The 9,963-nt window shown below is 46.2% G+C and overlaps 1 long non-coding RNA gene across 1 annotated transcript; it reads left to right on the top strand.

The window, feature by feature from the left end:
- The first annotated feature begins 7,199 nt into the window (after positions 1-7,199).
- On the top strand, positions 7,200-8,469 carry LOC122552059. The gene is made up of 2 exons (XR_006312284.1): positions 7,200-7,418; positions 7,738-8,469. It is a non-coding gene; the product is annotated as an uncharacterized LOC122552059 (long non-coding RNA).
- Positions 8,470-9,963: the final 1,494 nt, after the last annotated feature.

Genomic DNA, 9,963 nt, shown 5'->3' with positions numbered 1-9,963 from the left:
AATCAAGGTATTTTTCAATGTATAATTTCAGTTACATCACACTGTAAATTTTTGCTATAAATTGTGTGTTACGATCGAGCCCTCCACTATCCGCTCCGAAAGCTAGTGTGCTTCCAATTAAACCTGTTGGACTATAACCTGGTGTTGTGTGATTTTTAACTTTGTACACCCCAGTCCAACGCCGGCATCTCCAAATCATACTCACCCATTGACAGTGTCATGCTGTCTCAATACTGACCCTCTGACAGTGCAGTGCTCCCTCAGTACTGACCAATCGACAGTGTCGTGTTCTCAGTACTGACCCTCTGTCAGTGTGGCACTCCCTCAGTACTGACCCTCTGACAGTGTAGTGCTCCCTCAGCACTGACCCTCCGACAGTGCAGCACTCACTTAGCACTGACCGATGAACAGTGCAGCACTCCCTCAGTACTGACCCTCTGACAGTGCAGCGCTCCCTCAGCACTGACCCTCTGACGGTGTGGCACCACTCAGTACTGACCCTCTGATGGTAGCAGCACTCTTTCAGTACGGCCCTTTAACAGTGTGGCGCTTCCTCTCTACTGACCCTTTGACAGAGTGGTGCTCCCTCAGTTCTGAACCTCCCACAGCGGTATTCCCTCAGTACACTCCCTCTGGCAGACCGGCAAACCCTCAGTACTGATCCTAAAACAATACGGCACTCCCACACTACTGACCCTCTGACAATGCAGTGCTCCCTCAGTACAAAACCTCCAACAGTGCGGCATTCCCTTAGCACTGACTGACCAATAGTGCGGCACTCAGTACTGACCCTCTGACAGTGCAGCATTCCCTCAGTACTGACCCTCTGACAGTGCAGCACTCCCTCAGTACTGACCCTCCAACTGTGCAGCACTCGCTCAGTACTGACCCTCTGACAGTGCAGCACTCCCTCAGTACTGACCCTCTGACAGTGCAGCTCTCCCTCAGTACTGACCCTCCAACTGTGCAGCTCTCCCTCAGTACTGACCCTCCAACTGTGCAGCACTCCCTCAGTACTGACCCTCTGACAGCGTGGCAATCCCTCAGCACTGACCCTCTGACAGCGCGGCAATCCCTCAGCACTGACCCTCTGACAGCGCGGCAATCCCTCAGTACTGACCCTCTGACACAGCAGCACATCCTCTGCACTGACCAACTGACTGCGCAGAACTCATTCAATAAAGACGCTCTGACTGCGCGGACCTCCCTCCTTGCTGACCCTCTGACGTTGCAACCCACCCTCTGTACCGACCTCTGACATTGCAGCATTGTCTCAATACTGACCCGATGACAGTTCAGCACTCACTCAGTAAAGACCCTCTGACTGTGTGGAATTCCCTCACTACTGACCTTCCAACATTGCAGTATTCCCTCAGTTCCGAATCTCCAACACTGTGGCAGTCCCTCAGTACTCTCCCTCCGGCAGTGCGGCAAACTCTCAGTACTGACAGTTCAGCACTCACTCAGTAAAGACCCTCTGACAGTGCAACATGCCCCCAGCACTGACTCTCTGACAGTGTGGCACCACTCAGTACTGACCCCACTGACAGTGCAGCGCTCCCCCAGCACTGACCCTCTGACAGCGTGGCACCACTCAGTACTGAACCCCACTGGCAGTGCAGCGCTCCCCCAGCACTGACCCTCTGACAGTGTGGCACCACTCAGTACTGAACCCCACTGACAGTGAAGCGCTCCCTCAGCACTGACTTTCTGACAGTGTGGCACCACTCAGTACTGAACCCCACTGACAGTGCAGCGCTCCCCCAGCACTGACCCTCTGACAGTGTGGCACCACTCAGTACTGAACCCCACTGGCAGTGCAGCGCTCCCCCAGCACTGACCCTCTGACAGTGTGGCACCACTCAGTACTGAACCCCACTGATAGTGAAGCACTCCCTCAGCACTGACTTTCTGACAGTGTGGCACCACTCAGTACTGAACCCCACTGACAGTGCAGCGCTCCCTCAGCACTGACCCTCTGACAGTGCAGCGCTCCCTCAGCACTGACCCGCTGACAGTGTGGCACCACTCAGTACTGACCCTCTGACAGTGCAGTGCTCCCTCAGCACTGACCCTCTGACAGTGCAGCACTCCTTCAGTACTGACCCTCTGACGGTTCAGCGCTCCCTCAGTACTGACCCTCTGACGGTGCAGCGCTCCCTCAGAACTGACCCTCTGACAGTGTAGCATTCCCTGAGGACTGAACCTTTGACAGTGTGACACTCCCTCAGTACTGACCTCTCACTGTACTGTTGCTCCGACAATGCGCCATTCCCTCAGCACTGCTGACCAACAGTTCAGAACTCTCTCCTTACTGACTCTCTGACAGTGTAGCGTTCCCTCAATACTGATGATCTGGCAGTGCAGCTTTCCTCAGTACTGACCTTCTGATTATGTGGTGCTCTCTGAGTATTGACTCTTCGACAGTGTGGCAAACTCTCAGTGCTGAACCTCTGACAGTGTGGTGCTCCCTCATTACTGTCACTCCCAGAGTGCAGCATTCCCACAGTACTGACCGTCCGATAGTAAGGCATTCCCTCAGCACTGACTGAGGGAATGCCTTACAACCTCAGTGTAGCAGAGGGTGATCATGGAAGGATGCTTGGCAGACTGGAGGCTCATGGCTCCTGGAGTAACTCAATCGTCGGTGCTGGGACCATTGCTGTTTGTTCTGTAAATCTGGATGAGAATATGCAAGGCACTGAGTTTGCTGATGATACTTAAAGAAGCAATACCGCGAACGGTAAGGAAGGTTGTCCTAAAGTGCAGCAGGACCTTAATCACTTGTGAGTCGGGAAATGTCAAACGTAGTTTAATATACGTAAGTGTGAGGTCTTGCATTTTTGAAGTTACAATGATGTAAGAATTTCATGGTGAATGGCATGACCATAATGAGTGTAGTGGAATTCAGGTGCAGAGTTCTCTGAAAGTGGCTTCACAGGTAGCCAGCGCAGTGAAGAAGGACTTTGGGATACTGGCTTCCATTCGTCAAGACATTGAGACAGACGTTGAGAAGTTAAGTTAATTTGTGCAGGACGTTGGTGAGGGTTCTCTTCGAGTATTGTGTTCAGTTGTGCTCACTTTGCTAGAGGAAGCATGTTATTAAAATGGAAAGAATGCAGAAGAAATGTCGAAGTTGCCAGGACTCAACGGTCTGAATTACAACGGCAGGTTGGACAAGATGCATTTTTTTTCTTTCGTCCGTTGGAGACTCATGGGGGTTTTATCCAAGTGTGGGCAGCACGGTGGCATAGTGGTTAGCAGTGCTGCCTCACAGCGCCAGAGACCAGGCTTCAATTCCCGCCTCGGGCAACTGTCTGTGTGGAGCTTCCACATTCTCCTCGTGTATGTGTGAGTTTCCTCCGTGTGCTTCGGTTTCCTCGCACATTTCAAAAATTGGCCATGCTAAAGTGCCTGTAGTTTTAGGTGACGGGGTAAATGTAGGGGAATGGGTCTGGGTGGGTTGCTGTTCGGAGGGTCGGTGTGGAGTTGTTGGGCCGAATGGCCTGTTTCCACACTGTAAAGAATGTAAATATATAAGATCATGAGAGGCATGGACAGGATGAATACACTCAGCTTTCCCCCGCCCCCGCCCCCCATGATTGTAGAAACAAGGACAAAAGAGCAACAGATTAAGTTTAAAGTGGAAAAGTTAAAGGGAACCTGTGGAGCAACTTCTTTTCGCAGAATGTGGTATGCATTTGCAACGTCCTGCAAGCAGAAGTTGTTGAGGTGGGTACAGTTAAAACACTTAAACGTCACTTGGACAAATACAATGGTGTGAAATTTTAGAACAATATGGAAAAAGTGCAGGGAAATTCGGATTAGCGTCGGTGGACATTTTGGTCAGCATGGACCAGTTTGTGTCGATGTGCCTAACTCTCTGATGTAGTATCCTTTGATTCTATGAACGTATGCATGTTTTGACAACCTTATGAAATTAAGTGAAGTAATCTGCCGCTCCAGTCGAGATTTACAATCGCTTCCCACTCCTACTTCACAGAATTATTTTTGCTCTGTGTTTCAACTCCTTATGAGTCCACCCGAGATTCACAGGTATTCCTGCGAATTGTCCTCGTCGTTTGCACACACTACCCACCACCACTTCTATTTGATGCTTACTTTGCCTTTCACAAATTGGTGGGAATCCAAAAGGCATCTGGCTGCTGTTCCTGTATTTGAGATGATTTCAGGCAATTACAGACCAGGGAGCCTAACGTCAGTGTTAGGGAAAGTTGCTGGAGAATGTACTCAGGGACAAATTGTATTTATAATTGGCATCTGTGGATGGTAACATGTTTTTGCGCGGGAGAGATTGCGCCTTGCAAACTTAAAATAGTTCTTTGAAGAAGTAACCAAGTTTATAGATGAATGAAGGGCTGTAGATGTTATATACATGGACTTTAGTAAGGCGTTTGATAAAGTTCCCGATGGTAAGCTAATGGTGATGGTAAAATCTCATGGAGTGCAGAGTGTTGTAGCTACGTGGATATAGAATTAGTTGAGCAGCAAGAGATAGAGAGTAGTCATTGAAGGAAGTTTCACGAAATGAAGAAAGGAGGCCAGTGGTGTTCCACAGGGATCAGTGCTGGGGCCACTGTTGTTTATGATATACATAGATGATCTGGAAGAGGGCATTGATCGCCTGATCAGTAATTGGCAGATGACACGAAGATTGGTGGAGGAGCAGAAAGCATAACAGGTTGTCAAAGAATACAGGAGATAATAGATAGATTGGAGAGTTGTGCGGCGAAATGGCAGATGGTGTTCAATCCAAGCAAATGTGAGGTGATGCATGCTTGAAAGTCTAATTTTCGAGCAAACTTTGCTGTAAACGGAATAGAGAAAATGAGGTCTGCAGATGCTGGAGATCAGAGATGGAAATGTGTTGCTGGAGAAGCGCAGCAGGTCAGGCAGCATCTAGGGAACAGGAGAATCGACGTTTCGGGCTAATGCCCGAAACGTCGATTCTCCTGTTCCCTAGATGCTGCCTGACCTGCTGCGCTTCTCCAGCAACACATTTCCATCTGCAAACGGAATAGCCTGAGGAATAGTTGATGAGCAGAGAGATCTGGGATTCAGGTCCCTTTTACCTTTAATTTAGATGCAGAGGTAGATGGAGTGACCGAGAAGGCATATTGTTTGCTTGCCTTCATCGGACTAGGTACTGAATGTATGCGCTGGCAGGTCATGTTAAATTACGACAAGACTTTGGTTCAGTGGCATTTAGAAATCAGTATGCAGTTCTGGTTTCCATATTACCAAACTAATGTGGACACTTTGGAGATGATTCAGGGAAGGTTTACGAGGATGTTGACTGGTATGGAAGGATATGTCATGAAGGCAGGTTGAGTAGATTTGGATTGTTTTCATTAGATTGAGTGGGGACTTCATTAAGGTCTACAAAATCATGAAGGGTATAGACAGAATGGATAGATGTAAGCTTGTTCCCAGGGTGAGGGATTCAATAACGGGAGTTCACAAGTTCAAGGTGAGAGGTGAAAAGGTTAAAGGGATACACGCAGAATGTAAATTACATAGAGGGTAGTACGTGCATCAAACGCGATGCCAACAGAAGGTAGCAGAGGCAGGAACGGTCGATTCATTTCAGGTGCGTCTGGCAGGTGAATAGGTCGAGAGAAGATGTTTACAGCTGCTTTGGGATTTGGTATTAGTTTTAGGCAGTAGATATGGATCAGCCAGGATTGGAGGGCCGAAGGACCTGTTCCTGGGTTGTAAATGGTCTTTGTTCCCTTACTTTCAGGGCTGTCTGTTGGATAATAGCTTATGTTTTCCTTTCTGATATTTACAATACAATCACTCCACAAAATGTCAACTGACACAGAAGAGCGAGTAATTTTTTCCATTTCCACAACAAATATTTTGTTCTTTTGCTAAGCTGCATTCGGACTATCTTGCTAATATGTTCAAGGGGTAACCTACACATAAAACTGAGAACAAAAATAAAAACTATAAATCGATCCAGTGGGATTCTTTCTGATGTCCAACTTGATTAGCAGTGTTGTGGGTTTCGATGATTAAATCTGCACACGTTTTAGGAAGGTAGAGTGTGACAGTCAAAACATTACATAAACATAGAGTCCTGAACCATAAAAACAGACCTTCTGTCGAACATTTTAGTGCCGACAAGATAATCGAAACTGATCTCGTCCCATTGGCGACCATTTGGCCCATATCTCTGTAAACGCTTCTTATTCATGTTTCCCGCCCAGATGCCTTTTTAATGTTTGAATTGTACGCAATTCCATTACTTCTCCGGCAGCTCATTCTACATGTGCACCACCCTCGGCGTGAAAACATTACCCCTCGGTTCGCTGTTAAATCTTTCCTGAAGCACTGGAAAGGTATGACCACTTGTTGTGCACTCTTCAAAGGTGGAAAAATAATCTTATTAACCTTTCACCCTGTGCATGCGCATCAAAAGGTCACCCATCATCCTCTTGTGCTCCGGAGAGAAAAGCTTTTGCCTTTTCAGCCTCGCCTGAGAACTCACCATCTCGAAATCCAGCATTACAGTACACTTTCGATAGTAGGCAGATCGGAAATTAATCGAGTATTTTAAGTTACCCTTATCAATGTCCTGTACAACTGCAGGATGACATCCAAACTCCAATACTCAATGCACTGCCCAATAAAGTCAAGGATGAAAAACACGTTCTCCACTGCCCTGTCTACCTGCGACTGACTTTTCAAGGAATGATGAACCTGCACTCCAAAGTCTCTTTTCGTAGCAACCCAACTCCAGAAAGTACCATTAATTGCATAAGTCATGCCCTAATTTGCCTTTCCCAAATGCAGCAACACACATTTATCTTTGTTAAACTCAATTTTTCCACTCCCCTCTCTGCAATTGTACATTTGATCCAAGGTTCCGTTGCTTTCAGGCATAGTGGTCTTCACTGTCCACCACAGCATTTGTTTTGATGTAATCAACAAAATTACTAACCATACCTTCGATGCAATGCTCAGAATGGTAGTCCAATCGCAGATAGCATTTCACCTGTTAAGGAAGAAGAAAAGAAGATGCAGTTGCATTTAATGAATAGTGGGAAGCTGGGATCCTCAGTTAATTAGTCTCCGTTATTTAAGGTCTGCAAAGCGATTATAGCAGTTAAGACGGTTTAGAGGTCACTTGATTTTTTTCTGTCGTGTCAGAGTACAAGAGCAAGGAGGTAATGTTGGGCTTCTGAAGCTATGTGCGGATCTGGTCACTTCCCGAAAGGAAGCATGTGATAACACTAGAGGGTGTACAGGCAAGGTTCGTCAGGATGTTGCCTGGAATGAAGAAAATGTGCTATAGGTCGAGACGACATAGACTTGGATTGCTTTCTATCGAGCAAAGAATACTGAGTTGGCTCATGTTTGAGGTGTATGAGATTATGAGGGCTTTGGACAGAGTAAGTGGAGAGCAGCTGTTCCTCTTGCATGTTGTATTAAATATAAAAATCACACAACACCAGGTTGCAGTGCAACAAGGTTAATTGGAAGCAATAGCCCACAATCGTGTGATGAAGGAGCAAACCTCTGAAAGCTAAAGCTTCCAATTAAAGCTGTTGGACCATAATCTGGAGTTGCATGATTTTTAACTTTGTACACCCCAGTCCATTACCGGCATCTCCAAATCATGAAAGATCGGTCATGAGACTGCATACCCAGGTGCAAGGTGTAGCAAATTCAGCGGGAATTCGAGAAAATAAGTTGTTTTTTTTCACTCAGCATGTCACGGAAAACTGACTGAGGAGGTAGTGGAAGCCGGAAATGTTACAAAAATATTTGGATACAACTTCAAACATCATAACGTTCCAGGAAATTGCGGCACACGAGCTCAGAACGGGCGGATTGTTCGTGCTGTGGTTACCACTGCTGCCTCACAGCACCAGAAAGTCTCGTTTAATTATAGCCTCGGGCGATTCTCGGTGTGGAGTTTCAAGGTCTCCCTGCATCTGAGTGGGTGACCTGCAGGTATTCCAATTTGCAAACACAATCCAAAGGTTTGCAGGGCAGATTTATTGGCCGTGCTAAATTGCCGAAATGATACTGGGATGTGCTGTTCAGGACGATTAGCCATGGCACATGTAAGCTTACAGGGATCCGGTAGGGATGTGAGTCTTCAGAGTCTTGGTGTGGACCTGTTGGGCCAAATGGCCTGTCCCTACGTTGTAGGGATTGTGCGATTGCAGAAGAATTGAAAAATATTGACACAAAACTGTACGGAAGGCGTTTGTTTCCATAAAACAATTTTTGCGGCTTGCTATGTGCATTGCCGCCTGAGGCCTGGCTGATGAATTCGGTTTTCATAGCCTGATCTTGGAACTGCTGTCTTTCTCTGCTTCTCAGGCCATTAGTGCTACTTCACTGAATGATATATTAATTATCTGTCTCTTATTGGTAAAATTAGACAAGCTGAACCAGCAGTACAAGATAACATTGAGTTTTGCTGACATTCAGGATGCAGGTCTGGACAATGTATGGAAAGCTTACGACTGCCCCTAGTTTGCTTAAATATTTGGCAGTGGGAGTGCATTTTCTTTATAACTTGTAAAATACTGTATTTTCTTGGAATTGTGTGTGACTTCGTTCTGAACGAAGGTATAATTCCTCATGGCCATGAAATAAATGGTTGTTAATTCCTCAAATCTCCTCTCCTTACTCATTTATTTTAAAAGTTTCGAGACAAGGTATATCTGTTTTTCCCAACAATGATATGGGACAAGCACAGGAAATCGGGATAAGCGCACTTTTACTGTTAGTTACGTCGGTGTGGAGTTGATGATATCTGCAGAGTAACAAGTTGTGAAACCACAAATCTTGGAATGCGTTCGAAATTCATGTCCAAACCGTTTATATAGATGACAAGAAGTGGTGATACAACAGTCAATCCTTCTAGACACGACTTCCCACAAGCCACCAGTGCAAACAACAACCATCTATGACTACTCTTTATTTCTATCTTCAAGGCAGTTTTGCATCCAATTGTTAACCTTACTTTGGATCGTATGTGATTTACTCCTGCTATACTATCTGGCATGTGGAATCGTGGCAAACGCTTTCCTGAAGTCCAGAAAGCAAAATGTACTACTCTGCCTTCATCAATATTCTCAGTCACTTCTTCAAAAAACTGCTTCACATTGTGAAGGACTAAAAATGATCTTTAGTGGTGATATGCGCTTCTTCTCAGATATGGCAGTTCAAGGAGAGTTTACCGCTTACTAAGGATTATAATTTCAATAAATGTTGCTGGTTGCGATTCCTATCAGAGCGGATGGATCGGTTGGAGATATAGAAGCAATGAGGAATTTGCAACTGCAACAGTATATGATGGATGGCAGTTATAGGAAGGGGGGAACGTCTTAGATACAATCACATAGATGGGTTAAATCCAGAAAACGTAAGAAAGGTAGGCTGTTAGTGCAGCAGTCGTCGGTGACTATCCCCATTTAAAACAAGTATGAGAATTCGAAAAATGTAGAGACTGATGGATTCTCGGGGAACATAGCACGAACAGGCAAGTTTCTGCTATTGAGACTAGCTTTAGTGCAAAGAAGGATACGTCGGTTTCCAAGAGATCAACTGTTTTAGGGGACTGTCTCGTCCGAGGTACAGACAAACGTTTCCGTGGCCAGCAGTAAGAACTCAAAATGGTGCATTGCGACCTTGATTAGTTTAGATTACTTACAATGTGGAAACAGGCCCTTCGGCCTAACAAGTAGTGTTAGGTAAGGGGTAATGTAGGGGTATGGGTGGGTTACGCTTCGGCGGGTCGGTGTGGACTTGTTGGGCCGAAGGGCCTGTTTCCACACTGTAAAGTAATCTAAAAAAAGTCCACACCGCCCCGCCGAAGCACAACCCACCCACCCATACCCCTACCTTTACCCCTTACCTAACACTGGGCAATTTAGCATGGCCAATTCACCTGGCCTGCACATCTTTGGACTGTGGGAG

This window comes from Chiloscyllium plagiosum, chromosome 7 (genome assembly GCF_004010195.1).
Source record: "Chiloscyllium plagiosum isolate BGI_BamShark_2017 chromosome 7, ASM401019v2, whole genome shotgun sequence".
In the NCBI taxonomy this organism is placed as follows: domain Eukaryota; kingdom Metazoa; phylum Chordata; class Chondrichthyes; order Orectolobiformes; family Hemiscylliidae; genus Chiloscyllium; species Chiloscyllium plagiosum.
The sequence above is the reverse complement of the archived record's forward strand: the minus strand, read 5'-3'. Positions and strand labels throughout refer to the sequence as shown.